Source organism: Cuculus canorus, chromosome 2 (assembly GCF_017976375.1).
Source record: "Cuculus canorus isolate bCucCan1 chromosome 2, bCucCan1.pri, whole genome shotgun sequence".
NCBI classification, from domain to species: domain Eukaryota; kingdom Metazoa; phylum Chordata; class Aves; order Cuculiformes; family Cuculidae; genus Cuculus; species Cuculus canorus.
In genome coordinates, this window is record NC_071402.1 from 145,723,420 (window position 1) to 145,740,371 (window position 16,952).

General features: G+C 40.4%; 1 long non-coding RNA gene across 1 annotated transcript in view; it reads right to left on the minus strand.

Annotated features, from left to right (window-relative positions):
- Positions 1 to 7,635: 7,635 nt before the first annotated feature.
- LOC128851450 (uncharacterized) overlaps positions 7,636 to 16,952 on the minus strand; it is a 134,738-nt gene continuing 125,421 nt past the window's right edge. The window contains exons 2-3 of the long non-coding RNA XR_008448837.1: positions 16,493 to 16,744; positions 7,636 to 12,196 (exon numbers count right to left, since the gene is read on the minus strand). This is a non-coding gene — a long non-coding RNA (uncharacterized LOC128851450). The remainder of the gene's footprint in view (positions 12,197 to 16,492; positions 16,745 to 16,952) is intronic.

Sequence of the window (16,952 nt, forward strand, 5' to 3'; positions counted from 1 at the left end):
AACACTTCCAAGGACGAAGAATTCACGGCTTCTCAGGGTATCCTGTTCCAGTGTCTCACCATCGTCACAGCAAAGAATTTCTTCCTTGCATCTAGTCTAAATCTACCCTTTTTGAACTTCAAAACAGTTACCTATTGCCCTATCATTCCATGTCCCAGTAAAAAGCCTCTCTCCATCTTTCTTATGAGCTCTTTTAAATATTGAAAGGCCATAATAAGGTGTCCCCAGAGCCTTCTCTTCCCCAGGTGGAAAACTCACAACTCTCTCAGACTTTCTTCATAGGAAAAGCATTCCATCCCTCTGACCATTTCTGTGGCCCTCCTCTGGACCTGCTCTAACAAGTCCATGACTTTCTAGACATCACAGAAGTTGTAGGTATGTCTGCCAGTGGCCAAGGCTTTGGTTTCATCATCCACACCGAACTCAGGGGGGCTGTAATTCTTCCAATCCTCATAGACTCTGACAGAAGGACTTTGTGCTCAGGCAGCATGCCATGGCCTGCCAATGGCGGGGAAGGGATAAGCACACATGATTTACAGTAACTTTTAATGGAATTCACTTGATGGCTTAAAAGCTTTCTGTATAATAATATTAGTTCCCACTGACCCCTAAACAAGCTTTTTTCTAGTTAAAAAACACAAGCACATGAACTGGAAGGCAGCAAAGGGATTTGGTTTGACAACAGAGGTTGAGTTGCACAACTGAAAGGTATTGCTGGCAGCTTGCTCAGGGGATCTACTATGAAGATTTCATAAATCTAAAATAAAGCTCCTGCTTCTACGTTGAGTCCTTCACTACTTCTATGCTACTGAATGGTCCTTTGAAAGCAAAGATATTGATATAGTCTATGCTGCAGGAAAATCAATGAAACTTTAATTAAATAAAACCAGAGCCACTGACACTGGTAGCACTTTTGGAGGGAGCAACAGGACATTTTATGGTTCTTCTGCAACTGGGCTTATTATTTAAAAAAAAAAAAAAAAAAATCAATAGCTTCTTCAGAGCTATTGGGATGGAGAATAAGGACCATCCTATAATTTTGAGTTGACATCTTAGTGAGCTTCAGTGCATTTAGAGAGGAATAGCATGGCACATGTTCTTCAGGGGTGTGAGGGGTTTTGACAGAAGGAATTTTTTAGATTTTTAGATCCATCTTCAGCACAGTCTCTGAACTTCCTTAAAAAGTTTGTGCTGCCATCCTATACTGTTCATCAGTTTTATTTTTCCCAGGCCTAACTGTGAAAAAGCAGCAATGTGAAGGTAGTGGAGTCTGCGAAGTAGCAAAGAAGTAGGTTGTACAGCAAAAATGCCCACCTGAGTCACGCATATATAGAAATAATGGATATGCAACTGAAGGTCCTACATTGTATCATGCAAAACTCGTCTAGAATTAGTTTATTCAAATTCTCAGGTACAATTGTTCAGAAGTCTTTCAAGTAAACATAAAACTACATTCAAAATGCTTATGTGCATAAAATATTAAAAATGCCTGTATGTATAAAAAGTTTATAGCTAAGAGTTTCGTCACAAAAGTTACCTGGTGTTAAATTAATCAATTTCCCTGAAAATGTGTTGTAAAAATAAAGGATTATGTCTTTTACATATTAACACTATGTCATTTTCTGAGAAGCAAAAGGGTGACATATAGAGGAAACATCCAAAATGGAAACCCAGGAAACCCTTACGTGTAAAAAATAAGTTTCCATTTATTCCCTGAAATTCCTAGAAAAATTCCACATCAGCGTTTCCTCTTTCTAGGGGAAATGTTTTTAAACATAAAATATTTCTTCACAAAATGGCAAATAAAAGATGCCTTTGTACACAAATTCACTATAGTCATTGCAGATTTTAATTTGAATTTTTTCAAGTGACCAAGGACTTTGTTAATAAAGAGAAATAATTTTGATTTATAGTCCTTGTACTTCATGGTATTATGATCATCATTTGTAATAGAAGAAAAATAATTCAATTAATCTGAAAATGGCAAGGAGTTTTACACAACAAATGCCATATATCATCTACAACATTATGAGTATACAAGCAGGATTCTTTGAATCTGTAGTCATTGTTCCCATTTCTGATCTTATGGAAATGTGTGGAAAAGGAATAAAGGGAAGAGAAATTTATATATCTAACAAGCAGAAGAGGATCTCTTTTCCCCCTTAAATGAGCAGTTGTATCCAGATTTTGTGAGTGGTCGATACTGGCTGGCCACCAGGTACCCACCAAGCTGTTCCACCATTCCTCCTTCTTAATAGGACAGGGAAAGAAAATTAAGAGAAAAAGCTTTTGGGTTGAGAGTGGGTTGAGATAAGGACTGGCAGGTCACCTATGAACTACTGTCATGGGCAAAACAGACTCAAGGTAGGGAATTTTATTTAAATTATTGCCAATGAAACAGAGTAGCAATAATGAAGAACACATCTAAAACCACCTTCTCCCACCCCTCCCTTTTTCCCAGGCTCAGTTTCACTCCAAATTCTTGTACCTCCTTTCCGAGTGGAGCTGGGTGATGGGTAATGGAGGTTGTGGTCAGTTCATAATGCATCTCTGGTGCTCTTTCCTCCTCATGCTCATCCCTACTCCATTGTGGGGACACTGCCATGCGATAGTCATTCACAAACTGCTCCAATGTGGGTCATTCACATGGACTGCTGTTCTTCAAGAACTGCTCCAGCATGTGTCCTTTCCATGGACAGTACTTCAAGAGCTGACTGCTCCAGTATCAGTTCCCTGTGAGGTCACTGGTCCTTCCAGAAAATCTGCTCTGCCTGAGCTCTTTTCCATGGGCTGCAGTTTCTGTCAGGAACTTGCTCCTTCTTCTCCTGGGCTCTCTGTAAGATTCCTTCAGAACACATAGACCTGCTCTGATGCACAGTCCTCCACAGGGTATCTGCTCCTCTGTGGACTTCCATATTCTGCAGGCAGATAACCTGGACCATCATGGCTTTCTCCATGGACTGCAAAGAAACTCTGCTCTAGGGTCTGCAGCACCTCCTCCCCCTCCTTCTTCACCCCTGCAGCACCTCCTCCCCCTCCTGGTTTATGCTTCTTCTTGGTGTGCGAGGTAGTTTTATTAACATATTCTCTCTCCTTTCTCATAGCTGTTGTGCAGTGGTTTTTACCCCTTCTTAAACATGTCATCACAGAGGTGATACCAACATCACCAAGGCTCAGCTTTGGCCAGTAGTGGGTCGATCTTAGAGCAGGCTGGAGATGGCTCTGCCTTCTGGTGTGTTCTCATAGAAGCCACCCTGCAGCTTTCCCGCTACAAGAACCTTGTCACAGAAACCCGATACAGATATATACACAAATTTAAAGGTATATACTGTTGGGGGAATGAAAGAAGACACTGTTTTACGTTGAAGACTATTTAATATTGTTTAAGATACAAGAAAGTACGAGTGTTTATTTTAAACCTGAGCAGGTTTTCTGCTACTTTGATAGTTATTTCAAAAATGTGAACAGGGAAATCATCAACAATGACAGCAGCTCTTCACCACGTCTTTATTCTATAGGTTCCATAACAGGGGAAGAACAGAGACTGCAGGGTATAAGCCTTTGTTCTAAATCAGTTTTGTATTTATTTTGGAATGATGGACAGTTCCCTAGCTTTTAGCAAGGAAGGGGTCTTTAATCTTAAACACCAAGTATCATAATGAAAGACAGAAGGAGAGTAGTGTGGCACTTCCAGATAAACTTACTTATGCTTTATTCAGATCCATTTATTCTGAATATGTTTAGAGCTACTGTTCTCTTTTCCAAATTATCACAACATTCTGTGAAGAGTTGCTCTATAGGGCTTATTTCAAATGCAAGGACAAAGAACAGGAGCCACCTGTTGAGAGATGGGTCCGTGCAGCCATTTCTAGGATAGGGACTAGCTTCTTGAGTGTTGCTTTTTGTGGAAGTAACCTCAAGGGCAGAATTTATATAAGAATCCATTAGGGACAGACACAATTGGATCTATCCTAGCATATAATGACTTTCTGGGCCACATGTCACTTTGCTTTGCATCTTGCAGGCAATTTGTGAATGGCAGTTGGTGAGACAAGATCTGCTATATATATTTTTTCCTGTAGAATATTGAACACGACACAATAAAGTCTGATTTTAATCTCAAGATAAATAATAAAAAATAACATAGAAAAGCTGTTAGTAAATACTGTAAAAGGAAGTACTCAAAGGCACTTTCTGATAGTGTAGTTATTTATAAACCTCTGCTTTCCACATGCTAAAAGACTCATTAAGGATAGGGATTCTGGATAAGAGCAATAGAGTGCATTGTGCAGTGGATAGCATGAAGTAAATACTCAATAGGCACTGGAGAGTCCTTGTTCAGGGACCAAGCTCGGGAAGTGATGTAAACTGTTCACAGAGCACTTAATTTGATTCTATCGGAGATTTATTTCAGCATGTGATTGATGGAAACTGACTAAGTGGTAGTGTGGCAGAAGTACAAAAGCTATTGAACTATTAATGTTATTTATAAGGACAGGACTAACTGTGATAAGCAAGAACCAATGTGAAATGTTGGTTTGCTTATTTGGACTGAAAACCCTTCTTTTGTGGGTATCCAGCACAATTGCACAGGCTTACCAGAAGCTAAAGACAAGTGCAGACTTACTGGAGTCAGCATAGGCACAACTCTACACTGTACAGTGGACCGGGAAGCAGGTTAGGGCTGAGAGTTTTTACAACAGATTTTGAAAGGATGTTGGTTAAAAAGAAAACACATAAACACAAAGGCTCTAAGCTTCCTTGGATTCAGAAAATGTTGTTCTTCATCTCTGACCTGTCAGCTTCACTGGGCTTTGCCAATTCACCTCTCTTGTTAAGGACAGCAGAAACAGATAAGCAAGTGGAGCAGCAATCAGTATTCTTTGTATTTGACAACTATTTCATCTCCCAGAGAAATCACCCCTTCCTTGGGTCCACACTTCCTGAGTGCTTGGAAATCATGAGAATATAAATACATGCCAATCAAGTGGTTAGTATAATGGCTTATTGTGAAATTATATTTAAACATCAAACTACATTGATTGGGCAATTTCCTATCTAGTTATTCTTTAATTACCACTTCCCTGAACATGCCGTTTAGGAATGCCTCATGTAGAAAGCAGTCTGCAATGTTTTATTCTCTTTAGATCTAATTTATTCAAAATATTCCAACTCCTGCTTATTGGTCAATATATGGCAGGCTCCTGGGCCAGCAACAGCAACCTAAATTGGTGAGTGATTGACCAGCCACAGAACCCAAGGAGGAATATAGATAATTGATCTGTAAATATTTGTATGAAATAATTCAAGAACCTCTTGCTCGTGTTTTACTGCATGACCTCAGTCTCTAACTAATTTAATACCTTTTCACTGAACTCAAGTAGAGGGATCAGACACACTAGCATTCCACTACAAGAATTCCCGTGATACCATTTAACTTGTAGGAGGAAGGAAGGGTTAAAGTCACAGGTGGCCTTGCATTTCTTGGGAAAGGTACTACTTCACGACAAGTCTCCTCAGCAACTAAGCAACACCAACCACTGTGTCAATCAAATTGTAGTGAGTAGAAGTCTGTCCAAACATCTGCCTTTCTTGTCTGGTTACCCTGGATATTCTGCTTGGATTTTGCTGCATAGAAACACTTGACATGAAAGAGCTTGCTCGCTTCACAGGGAAAAGCACAGCAGCTTCTGGGACTTGTGTCTTATTTGCTTTAGCCAGACAGTCATCTGCATGACAGAGAACAATTTTTAATTTGATGCTGGTGCACTGATTAACAGTGCAGGTCCCTTTATAGATATCTGTTTCTTAGGCTTGCCAATCAGCAAGACTAAGCAGTGAGCTTGCAGCAATTTGCTTATAAAGAGTGAGTGGGTGACAGCCTCTTATCAGCTAATGTTAGCATATTATCTACTAGAAGAAAAATAAAACTAAATATTTTGTCTCCTAAGAGTCAAAGTAGGAAAGAACAGGAAGAATGTGTGGCATTTCTACCCAGTGCATCAGGCAGCCATTTCCCAGATAATAATTAGGCCTCTTTCCTTTATTGACATTGTAGGCTGGATTGTTACAGAAAATAAAGTATTTGAAGTAATTCGATATCCATGATCAGCTTTCAAGTTTACTCAAAGTTCATAGAGGCCAAGGAGGGTTTTGTCTTAACAGAGCTTTGAATCAGGAGTTATTTTACTCCATGACATCTCCACTCTTCAATTAGCTGCAATATTTAAGTGATTTTTTCTTATGAGAACAAGCTTTCTGACAGTTCTTGTGGGTCACCAGGTTAAAATAACATCTAAATATCTTCCAACTGGCTATATCCTAATGCTGACCAGAAACAGGACATATAGAGATAATTTTTATTTTCATACAAATTTTTACAGTATTTTTTTTAGAAGCATCCACACAAAAAAATATTTGGTTTGTAGTTTAGGCCCAACGTTATCTCATCTGTCATTACAAGTACAAAACCCCAAGGATCTCTGTAAGTTAAGTAAGATGTTTATGGTAGAAAGATCTCTAAACAGTTCAGGTGAACATAGAAGTAGTACTGCCCCTCCAGCAGGCCCATATGTCTAGATCCCAGACACCAGCTGAAACACAGTCGTCCATTGGCCATGTCTGTTCTATCAGAAGAACAAAATGATAACTAGGCAAAAGCACTATGATTATACTCTTTCTTTTCCTTTCTGATTGTTGGCTTTATCTGGGTTATCAACCGGCTTCAGTGGGGCTATGCAGTAACTGAGTTGAGCTCAGATTCCCCACTGTTGCATTGCGATGGACATGTCCAGCCCTGCCCACATCCAACACATCCAGTATATGAGCATGGGTATGAATGCTACCAGCACTAAACCTGCCTGGACTTAGCCAGAGCAGCCCCAGTATCTCATCGGGATAGCCCTGACAGGCAGGCTTGGTGAGGGCTGGAACTGATGTCTGTGAGACAGTGTGGACATTTGGTGGCTGTCTGTTCTGAGCAATTAATAACCGCTGTGCATAGGATCAAGACCTGCCCTATGGCGCCTTTGCTCACTGCTACTGGTTCCCTGGTGCTGCTTGGACCTGCACAACAGCAAGAATGGGTGGTGCCATTCACTGGTACCATCCAGGATATCTTTCCTGCAGGTGGGTGGAGGAGGGAACCTGGCTTTGTGAAAGAAGCACTCTTCCTTGTTTTGTATCCTGCTCCTGTGGCTCAAGATAACCCCTATTACTGTTTATGTACACACATAAAGTAAAACCTCATTGCATGGTGTCTGAAACATTGGTTTGATGCTAGTTTTTCTTGTCTGGTCCACATATTAGTTTGATCAGGTGTATTTCCCCCTTCCAATCAGACCATCTTGAATGTCTGTTACAGCGATAAAATGTCTCATGCTCAACCAGAAACTGCCGTGTTTCCATTGTGATTACAGTGAAGCTGAGTCATAGTGGTATTCAAAAAAGAAAAAAAAAAAGAAAAGTCAAAAAAAAAAAGTCATGTCTTTAACATTTCAGAAAAAACAGGAATGTGATTTAGAAAAGTGAATTGTAACAATACAAGAAGTCAAAAATAGGTATTTCACCGAGCTTCTTAATCTGAGATCTCTACTCAAAGTAAAATTCTAAGATTTTCAGACTCACATGATTTGACAGGCATGCCATGATACTTAAATAATAAGTATCTGGAGGAATATGAGAGACAGATGATTGAATTATCCTAGGCCTTTAAGATTGCTATCATTTATATTTTTATGAAAACTGTACATTATTTTCTTCAGGTCTTGGACTCTGTGTGTTGTTAGTTGGAAGTTGCGGCTGCTGCCCCTATCTTTGCTTTTTAATAATTCTAATTGGTAAGGCAATAACATAGGGAAGATGGAATGAGCTATGCAAGTGCAAAGCACAAGCCAGGCTCATTGATTTTAGTGGAAATTAAGGCCTACATCTATATTTTATGCTTATATAGCACATTCCATCTTCCACACTTTTCCATTTAGGGGATAACATCATCGCTGGAGAGAACACACCACATTCACTTCTGTATTATTTAGTCATGTAATGTGATAGTGATAAGATCAAGATGTTTGGCACTAAAATCCCAACTGTTTCAGCAAGTGCTTCATGGTTGCTTGGGGTGTCATATCTGTTAACAAGCTTGTTCATCATCTTTGCTTTTTCCTTGTGGAACAGGTAATGAGTGGTAATTTGTGTATCTCTTTCTCTAGTCATCCACTGCCCTGTTGCAGAAACAGTTGATCTTCACTGGATAAGAGTAAATCTTTCCTTGATCTGGGTGTTTTTTCTTTTGGATTTGGTTCTTTGGGTTGTAGTTGTTTTGGGTTTGGGTTTTTTTCCCCTTCTACAGATTAAAATCTACAGATTAATTCACGTAGATTTTTATGCAGAGCTGCAAAACCTGAGACAAAGAACTGTCTGGGTCACGACAACTTGAAAGGTCCTGTCTAAAACAGACTAATATCATTACAGACTACTCACTTTACCAGTCTCTTCTTCCATTTTTCTATCTCTAAACATGGGACAATCTAACATTTATGTTCATTGTAGTAACATTAGGAAATGTTTATGTCACAACACTGTTACTAGCATAACATTGTTTACGCCTGCAAATGTTGATTAAGGACACTGAAATTATCTGGATGATAGCAGTAAGGTAAAAAAGGAAATGAAAATGAGCCTTTAATTACTCTCTCAGTGTGTAAAGGAACACAGATAAGGCCATTCCCAAACACAAGCTATAAACAGGACATCACCCAGTGAGTACAATCTTGTCACATATTTTCTCTCTGGGGATTGCACCTCAGCAAAACCTCATCTTTGTTGCCTGCTGCTGCAGGCTACTAGCCTGGAACCAAATTCTCAAACATAATGAAAAGTATAAAGACAAAGAAAGTTAATGGCTGCAACAGCTCATATGGGTCTCAATTCCACAGATTGGGTGACCTTGTATAGAGCTGATTTCATTACACACAATGGCATGCTACAGCTTCAATTACATGGGTGCTGCTGTGTTACTGCTTTGCCTACTGACACTAAGATATTGCCTGGATAAATATTACCTCCTGAAGGACTGCACTGAGTCAACTGCATGCACTAAGCTAAGAGTGATGAAAATTTCTTCTGGATGAGACAAGTTAACGTTGCTCTTGCTGACTCGAACAGTGAGTGTCCCTAGTGATTCATTTAGTAGAAATGCTGCTTTTGTCTAAAAGTGAGTAACTGTTCCCCTGCTTAGAAGTCACAACCTCTGCTCACTGCTTCTCCTATTTTGGTTGGTGTCTACCTCAGCTTGCTGTGATGCTAGAACATCAACCCATGTGTGTCTTGTCCTCACTGAGAAAGTCTGTCACAGACTACATGACATGCCAAATTCCAGCCACTGTCTTCACTTTCATTCACTTCTTGACAAATTTGAATTCTCAGAAAAGTCAAGAAATCGTACTTAATCTGAAAAGCTGTGGAAAACTGTGACACAGTATCTATGATGCCTGCAAGGGTCTTGAAAAATTTTATATTTATTTCACTGAGTATTTTAAAACTTGTCAGTTCACCACTGTTTCCTTTACAAACTGGGATTTTGTCCCCATCTCCTACTTCTATGTTTTTCACCTTTGAGTGCCTTGCAAGTGCATACCAGCAGTGTACATATAACACATAGAATCACAGAATCATAGAACAATTTTGGTTGGAAGGGACCTTAAAGATCCACTAGTTCCAACCCCCCTGTCATGGGCAGGGACACCACACACTATGTCAGGCTGCTCAACACTCCATCCAACCTGTCCTCGAACACTTCCAGGGAGGGGGCATCCACAGCTTCCCTGGGCAACTTGTTCCAGTGCCTCGGTACCCTCATTGTGAAGAAGTTCTTCCTAATTTCTAGTCTAAATCTTCCCCTCTCCTATTTATAGCAATTCCCCCTAGTCCTAACATTACATGCCCTTGTAAAAAGTTCCTCCACAGCTTTCTTGTAGGCCCCCTTACAGTAACTGGAAGGTCACTATAAGGCCTCCTTGGAGCCTTCTCTTCTCCAGGCTGAACAACCCCCACTCTCTCAGCCTGTTCTTGTATGGGAGGTGCTCCAGCCCTCTGATCGTCTTTGTGGCCCTCCTCTGGCCATATGATTTGTGCAGTGCAGATGCAGTAGTACGCAGTGCAGATGAGAAAGTAGCTTTAAGTAAGTACCAAGTATTTCATTCAGAGTCTGCCTGCATCAACTTTTTCCCTCATGGATCTCAGGAAGAACAGAGGAGAGCAAGAGGTTTGTCATGGGCTCTCCATTACTTTCCTACTCAAATTTCTAGATACTACTCTAGACCTCTGCCAGAATTATTGTTTCTAGTTCTTTGTGCTAAGTCTAGGATGATTGCAATCTGTCACAGGATTAATAGTCTCTAGCCCCATTAAATATATACCACTCATCTATGTAGATTTCAGCAGCATACCTATTGGAGCCGGTAATTGAAGCCGGTTAACATTCCTCAGTTCTCATGCCCCTAACCCTTCCTGGGATTCTGCAGCTGCAACTATGCCAGTCCAGTAAACTGAGTAACGTCAGGGCATGCCCCAAGCACTGGCACACCACCACCTGTACAGTAAAACTATAAACAAAGTATGCGACATGTCTTTGGGCCAGGCAATCCAGTACTTTTCCAGACAACTAGTAGACATGGATCATTACAGGCTAGAGACGGTCTTCAACTTGTGGCTTAGACATAACTGCCCTGCCTAAGAGTTAGAGAAAGGTTAGGTAGACATGGACTGTGCTACATCTGTGCTACAGATGGGCACATGTCAGTGTTTTAGTTCAGATCAGGCACATGTATTAGAAGCTGATTTCCTGATTGGTTCCCAGTTCCTCACAGCCATATCTTGAATAAAATAAATGGTTCAAGTATTCTCTGTCACCCTGGGAGTATTTCACCAGGAAATAAAATTATTCTAAATGTGCTACTGTATTGTAATACCCAAGCTACTATATAAGGTAGATAAAATGAAATAAAGTAGTAGTGTTTAAAAAAAGTGTATATGAGTCTTGATGTACCTTTGAACTTTGGAGGTGACCTTCATTACCACACTGGACTTTGAGGCTTGAATGTAACATTAGATATTTCTTTTCCCTCATGTTCCTCTAGCAGTAGTATCCTGTGTAAGATGGTTTAGATTGTAAAGGGGCCATCTAAAGACTCAAAGGTAAATTTACTAAATTTTAGTGCCCAAAACACACTGGGACTTATCCACAAGGAAAAGCTATCCTAGAATCATAGAACAGAATCATAGAACCATTAAGGTTGGAAAAGACTTCTACGATCATCAACTCCAATCATTAGCTCAGGCCTAGAAACTGTGTCCTGAAGTGCCATGTCTACACGTTCTTTGAACATGTCCAGGGATGGTGGCTGTACTACTTCCTGCGCCACAGCCTGGTCCAATGTTTCACTACTCTTTCAGTGAAGTAATTTCTCCAAATATTCAATCTCATCCCAACTGGTGCAACTTGAAGCCATTTCCTAGATTTGAGGCCTTGCCCTAGATTAGTTCTGCAGAAGATGCAACAAGATCAGCATAAAACATCATGGAATAGCTGGACCATAATTCTCTCTTGGCCACAAAAACCGGGCAGGCTTATAAGGCGATTTTGCAATGATATTATGGTCCTAGTTGGTATTCTGGTACTATAGCAATCTTTCCTCTAGTCATGTATTTGAGCAATCTACTGCTTATAGGAAAATTTCTTAGGAGACTTGTAAATGGGATGTCTTCTCCAGATGATATTTACAACTTGCCCATTTAGCTGAAGTCCGATGCAATATCTGTGAGGATGTAAATCTTTTTCATTAAAATGTTGCTTCTGTATTTTGCAAAATGGACAACAGCAGCCCTAAATTCAGATATCAACTGATTGAAAAAGGAAGCTTTTTTGGAGGAAGACTTGAGTAATGAATATCTACCAAAAGCTTTGGTTAATTTTATGGACACACATCATGTTTTTCCAATGCACAGCGTAGCTAAAAAATTAATTCAAAAGCACATCTTGGGGAGAACATCGCAGGACTTTCCACGATGATCTAAGTGGACATTAAGATCAATGAGATTGTGCCAAATGCTCTGTGACAGATGATGTCCATCTTCCACATATCTACAGTTCTCCTTTTGCCACTCCTCATGTGCCTTCACAAAGCTGATAAGCCATCTGAATGGGTGTATGGAAAAAACAATTAGAAGATGAGAGATATTTAATCTAACAGAACTAGAAAAAGGTTGCCTTTAAGTTGTTTACAAAACAAGGGGTTTTTTGTATTGTGCAAGGTTTAGATACCTTCTTGGTATACTCTGTACTCTGAGAAATTATCACTTAGCTCAAACTCTGGATCATACTTACATGAAACTATGAGAAATCTTGCTCTGGCTGTCCATCTGCCCAGCAGATGGACATGATAGATCTGACTTTTTTTTTTTCCCTGTCCTCCTCTTTCCCCAAATCTAGTTGGCAGATCTTGTAATTTTCTGAGCTGACCCTTCCAAGGGCTTGATATTGAACCTACCATCTGGCCAGTAATGAGGCCAGCTGGACACTAACACCAAGACTCAGTTCCAGATTCACATTCTCTTCATCTGACTCCTTTCCCACCTGTTTGATCTTGCTCCGTTTTGACCCAGTGGACATCATGTAATGCAAATTCACATAAAGTTCTTAGCCAACCTTTTCATTTCTGGGTACACTTCATGATGGCAGGCCTATTGTTTTCCTGTCCCCTCAGGCAACATTTTATTGTTGGATGCGGACCATATTGGATGCCAAAACCAGAAAATCTTGATGAAACTACTGTCACTGCTAATAAGCAGCAATAACTTCCAGTTGCAGCAATAGGTTCAGATAAATAACTAGATCGTTCCCCTTGGAATTTAATTGAACCACTTCTCTAACTCATGTGTTTGATTGATGTGACAGTGTACACAAGTTCTTAATTCATAAGAAGCAAACAATTTTGTGTTGTTAAATTAGAGATCATCCTCTAGGACAATCAGAACAATTGTATCTGACAAAGGATCTTGGTACACTGCATGCTATTGGATCCACCTAGATTGTTAAGTGTGGCAGCTGACTGTCAAAGACGTTTTTATTCTACTTAAGCTTCCTATGGGACCCCACCATGTCTGCCTCTGTCATGTCACTACTATCAATGAAACGGGAGTTAGAGAATCTAGGTGTGAATGGACACAAACAACTGACCATATAGACAAGAGGAGTGAGTTTCTCTGTAAGAGAAGGTAAGCCAGGAGCTGAGCGCAGAAGCAAAGCTAGTAGGGAACAGATCTCACTAGGCCAGCCACGCAGTGCTCCAGCAATATGAACAGGGCATATCCAGGGACAGAAGCTAGCTTCAGCTTAGAGTCAAGATTGCCAAACAAGTCTGTAGTGTTGAAGTCAAGCCAGGAGGCCAAGTCTGCTTGTCAGGGTCAGAATTTACATCAATGGTGTTTTGGCCAGGCATAGGCATAGCTGAAAAAAGGACCAAGGCTTCTGTGCAATATGCCTAATGGTTCCTGCCAAAACACAGAGGGTGAGAAAAATAAGATCTACTATCCTTTGTAAGTTTAGTTTTAGTAATGTGATAGCACAGAGGTCTCACTTTCAAGTAAATAAATAAAAATATGAAGTGGTTATACTTTTTCATGAACATACTGAAATGCGTCTCCTTTATTGCTCCACGGACAAGTGTTTGTGTTTATTAACATGATTTTGCAGACATTTTATCCATGAGAGACTGTAAAGTCTGTGTCCATGCTGTGATGGTTTCCCTGCTCCTATCCAATAACATGTCAGTGCCATATCTTCACAGAAGAAAAAGATCATTCCCCCCAAGGGGAGAATCTTGTTTAACATCTGTTCTATGTCTTCTGCAGCTCCTGTTGCTGCCTCTAACACAGATAAAGCCACTCTCAAGTGTAAAGACCCATTTTGAAAATGATCAGTTTCTTGCCAGCTGTTAAATAAAGTAGAGTACAAGGACAATCCTTCACATGTCCATGGAGATAAGTTAACGATACTATGCTAATTAGGTGTGTGTTGTCCCTATTTAGCAAGCCTTACTGTGCATATACCAAGGTCTGCTCACCCTGAGTCCTCTGAAGCCTTTTGTGTCAGACCATTGATTTATGCTGTTGTTGTTGCCTTAGAAAGCACAGAAGGGTTCATATTGCCAGGGATGTGGGATCAATCCTGTAATTACAGTCCATTAGCAGGGAAGCTACTGTTAGGGCTCTCTTACATTAGAAATAGACCATCATTTCTGAAACTGTCTAAAACAATGAAGTCCATGAAAATAGCTCCCAGTTGTGAGTAAGAGGCTTGTACAATCAGCTGGAGAAGCAATTGCATTGGAGCTCAGGTCAGCATTGAGGAGAGATGGTCCTTGTCTCAGTGCATTAAAGATTATACACTATGGCTATGGCAGGTCCCCTTAATTTCAGAGTGATAGTCAAGGCTGCATTTGAAAGCAATCTGCCTCCAGGTTCTTTTCTCCAGAAAGATTTCCCATCCTATTTCTACTTAGTGCTTTGCACCCAGTCTTCTGCTTTGTCTGGGAGAACTTCAAGGAATTGCTTTCAGATTCACCATTCAGTTTCTTATAGACAGTTCCAGGCCCTACCCAACTCCATCTGTGACTTGAGTGTTGAACCAATGCAAAACCCTTCATCTCTCCTCCTACCCAAATCTCTCTTTATGAATTCACTGTTGGTATTTCCAACTATTTAATTCCAAAAGCTAAGTATGGCTGTAGCTGAATGTGATTCTCTGCATGGTCACATTGTCAAGATTCAACTGCTGTTCTGAAGTGTAATATACTTCTTCTATTACCTTTGTGAGAACAGGTGCCAGCCATCTGACACAGGGTGATGGGTATTTGCAAGCTCAAACAACCAGGTTATTAAAATATTGTTAAAAGAAAACACTGGCTGTCAGCTGTAAACTTGGCTGCCACTGTCTGCCCTGCATCACCAGACACTCACAATGCTAAATTGGAGATATTTCTTTCGGTAAATTATATAGCTCTAATTATATCAGTTCTAATCTCCGCAGTCAACAACTACCAAGCATCTGCATTTTCTTTGTTCTGCTACAGCTCAGCCCAGAGAAACAGCAGATTGAAGACCTGTATTGTTGTTTCCTAAGGCTCCAAACCGTGTTAACAAGCTAACAGTACTATCATGTCCTGCATTTGTCAGATTTGGCCTTTTTCATACCACCTTCTATCCCATGTATTGACTGAAATGCAACACCATTTCTGTGAATATATGTTCAGCATTGCCTTCACCACCTCCTTTTCTCTCATTGCTGAACAACAAAAGAAAGTCTCATAGGGAAAAATCTAAAGATCATTAATAATGCCTTCTTCCCTAGATCCCCTTTTACCCTGCATAACCATTTAACCGTGGTTCCATTTATCTGTTCTGACCAATCCATCTTTTCTTCTGCCCGTTCCCTGTCCAAGTGTCAGCAGTCCCAGGTACAGTAATACTTAAGCCCCCCAGGCTAGGTGGGCCTTAGTAATGTATTTTCTGTTGCTGGAACAGTTTATGCTAATGAATCTCCCTGGACTGCAGCCCAAAGACTGCACATAAAAGAACTGAAATCAGCACTCCCTAGTCTGTAATTCTTAGCTTAGTCTCTACACAGTATCGTAATCTTTCTGGGCAGTTCTTCTAAAGGAAGGGCAATCTCAATCAATGACTTATGGCTTTTTTTCTCTTTCAGCTAGGTCAGCAAGCATCCTTAGCCAACAAAGTGTTTAACCCCTTAGCAGCAAGGATTGCACTGGGTGACATTTCCCTGGCTCTTCTACAAGAACAATGTCAATGATCATTAAGATCATCATTAATGATCATCTGCTTAAAAAACTCAATAATGTAGATTTCTTGGCATGCAGGTACAGCTCAGACCTTTGGGAAACTCAGATCCACTTGAAGAACGTTATCCTTATAACCTCCCAGTAATATATACACAGATAGATTTAGGGAACCTTGGAATTAGCAACCTGAGCCTGTTTCAGTCTGTGCATTGAATGGTATGTGAGCAGTACCTTTTGGAGTACAAGTTTCTTGAAGCATTGTATGGTACTTACAGCAGCTCCTTTCTTTGCCCTATATGTTGCACTTCGTACTTCAAGAGTTTCTTTCCCTGGTCATGGAATATCTAATCAACAACCAGGAAGATGTTCTTCTGTCAAGTTAGCAAATATTAATTTTCTTGCTTCTGTCACCCTCTGTGTAAAATGCTGCCCAGTTACATTAATAACATCTTAATAATTGCATTTTATTCCTCTCCCAAGATGCCATTCTTGTCCCAAGTGACCTTCTCAATTCTCAAGGTAGTTTTTTTTTAAAAAGAAAAATCTACACAAAATATGAGAGACAGTTAATATTAAAGAAGAGCATCAAATATTCTATATTGTTGCATATAGATTTAAGGGCTCTTTTATACCACCTGTCTGAGCAGCAGAAGAGAACCAAGCAACTGTGCTGCATGCAGGTTCATAAAATCAGGGGAAAGACGTGCTGAGTTGCAGTGGAGGCTGGGACTCAGAAAAGACTCTCCATTCTAAAGCTGGACCAACAACCATCTTTTCCATTAGATGACTGCACGATGCTTTGCTGTACAGGTGCTTTGCTGTCCTGTGGTCATGGTGTATCTGCTGTCCCAGGCACCAGGATAGGAGATGACATGGGTGTAGAAATCCTAGCAGGTAAAAAAAAAATGTGATCAAGGCTGAGCAGGTTGATGCTGTGTGACAGTGGGCAATGACCTGGGTCTGAGAGGGCATTAGGGTATTAAATCCAGCCCTCAATAGACAGAGTTGGTCCATATCTTGGGGACCTGTCCTGCACTCTACACTCTTCACAGCAGGATGGGCACAAAGGGAAAAGGATTTACTTCTCCAGGCACA